The sequence below is a fragment of the Berghia stephanieae genome, chromosome 1 (genome assembly GCF_034508935.2).
Source record: "Berghia stephanieae isolate SIO BIC M18660-M18661 chromosome 1, UCSD_Bste_1.3, whole genome shotgun sequence".
Classification (NCBI taxonomy): domain Eukaryota; kingdom Metazoa; phylum Mollusca; class Gastropoda; order Nudibranchia; family Aeolidiidae; genus Berghia; species Berghia stephanieae.
The window spans coordinates 82,672,126-82,674,625 of record NC_088360.1 but is presented as its reverse complement, the minus strand read 5'-3'; the positions used below and the strand labels follow the sequence as shown (position 1 = coordinate 82,674,625).

Sequence of the window (2,500 nt, the reverse complement as noted above, 5' to 3'; positions counted from 1 at the left end):
ATCTATAATAGCTTTTGTAATTATTTGGATAGATAGGTATGATTGGTTGTCTGGGGTGTAGACTTTTCTTTACAGGACGATCCCTGATACTTGATAATTATCCTTCTTCAAATAAATCGGACGACTTAGCCAGACTGCGTATCACCGTAGCCATCGTTATGTTATAGCCTGATACTGAAATCCAAAAGGACTGGCAGTTTGACGTCATTATTTGGTTTTTGCACTGCCTAGTGAGTTGTCGTTAGTAGAGCTCATGGAAACAAGCCATTTCATTGGTTGAACTATTGAATTCAACTCACGATTTGCTTTCTTTTGTGGCAAAAGACTGGCATTTTGACGTCATTTTTTGGTCAGTGTCAGGCCAGAAGGCCATGGTATCACTGTCATTAAGTCTACAACCCCCCCCCCCCCCCCCCACCAAAATTTTTAAAAAAGCAATGTCCTGGTCGTCTGTAGTACATCTTTTAATATCTTAATATTGCTCAGAAGCTTGGCGGGTCGCGCTATCTATATTTGGAAGACATGAGTGATAATTGACAACATGAGATGGGGGAATATTAAAAGTCTGACAACCGAAAAGAATGTTGTTGAAAAGTCAGTTGTATAATTTATCAGGATTGGTCAAAAAGCCACAACGCCGTGTTAGCACGTTAAACATAAAGAGAAAAAAAAACAAAAACAAAACAGAAATAAATAGCAAACAAATTATTCCTGCGGTTCCATGAAATTTCTGTTCAGGGTCTATTTCAAGATTAGACCGATTACCAGGGTAGTGAAGCGCTACGAAGCGAATAATAGGATTTATGTCTTTTTGCTCAAGGAAAAAAGACGAGATGGCGAAACAGAGCTTGAGCTTGGGTCTCACTGGTGAAAAGAAGATGCCTTATCCACTCAGTTATCTGAACGTATGCATCAATTAGTGTTTAGGACGATGGTTAATTGAAATTAAAATCATATCATAAATCATATTTCTCATGCCACTTTTTATTTGACTCAGGATTTTAAAAACCGAAATTAGTCGACCTGTGACGCAATAAAACGTGAACAAGATATTCAATAACGATAAAAAGTTATTTGTGATAAAATGTGGCTTTTAGATGCTATAATTCAAAAAGATACATTTATACAGTCCCCGGCACTGTACATTTATGTATGTATACAAAAACAGAATGTGTTCTTTAACGTTTCTCTCTCTCTCTCTCTCTCTCTCTCTCTCTCTCTCTCTCTCTCTCTCTCTCTCTCTCTCTGCCTCTCTCCACCTCTCTTTTCCTTTGTTGACTTACTTCTTTTCCAAGTTAGAACGAAATTGGTGGGACATCTGAATATTTATGAAACCTCTTTCTTCTAAAAAATAAAGTGGGGAAAAAAGTAACCCGAATACCCTAAAGATTTGCCAGCGCGATAGTCACATTTTTTCCTTATTTTTTTTTTTTTTTACGAGACTACGGGGCAATCCCTGGCCAAGCCAGCACCTTCCTAAGTCCCGCACGTCCAATGTCTAAAAATGCCCCACAGTGCGCCGCCCTATATCGCCCTATATCTCGTTAATGTCTGCCATTCCTATTCCCATCAAGATTCCAACCAGGGTGTCGCCAGAAAATTCATGACGTTGGAACAAAAAACTTCGTAGTTGGGATTCCTTAAAAAGACAGGGCAAAACCAACCCATCATGCCAGCAAAACAGGATCCGATTCCTTTTTTTTTCCCTTTCAAAATCGGGATTTTAACATAAAAATTAAGTTATTTTATTCAAAATTATAGATTTAAAAAAAAAACCAAAAAAAAAAAAAAAAAAATATTTAAAAAAACAACAACCCCCCCCCCCCCCCAAAAAAAAAAAAAACCCAACAAACAAACAAAATTAAAAATAAAAGAGAAATTCACATGACAGAAATATGAACAGCAGAGTATCAATCTTGATAATTGAACGTCTTAATGAACGCTGAGGAACTATAAATAAAAAATATATCTGATGAAAGCCAATAAATATGCCACAAACATTTAATGACTATAAGATTAGTTATATTAAGTTCTGTAAAAATCACTATAATTTTCAATGAACACCCCCCCCCCCTCACCCCCGGAAATGTAAACAACCCTGGCAGGTTTTATTCAGACAATCTTTTTAAAATAAGTGGTAATCTGGTAGGGGTGGGGGGGGGGGGGGTGGCAGCTCTATTTTGCTTTAAAATAAACATTACAACAAAAAAGACAAGTCAAGTTTAACTGGTATCAAGCTGTCGACGTTTGCCTCCGACAAGAATATTTTGGTTAACGGAAAGGCCCCGGGCCTTGGCAAAATATGATTTTTAGTAGACCAACATATTCTCGCAGAAGGATAGCCCCACATTGAAGTAAAGCTCATGATTACATATGTTATTGTGTTTCTAGAGATTTTATATTTTGTCAAGTGCAATACAAGTAGAATAACATGGACAGAGAGATAGACAGACGATAATGAAGAAGAAGAAGAAGAAGAAGAAGAAGAAGAAGAAGAAGA

General features: G+C 37.0%; 1 protein-coding gene across 2 annotated transcripts in view; it reads right to left on the bottom strand.

The window, feature by feature from the left end:
* The window catches only part of LOC144959144 (uncharacterized), a 94,354-nt gene that overhangs the window by 9,669 nt on the left and 82,185 nt on the right, over positions 1-2,500 (bottom strand). The window lies entirely within an intron of this gene.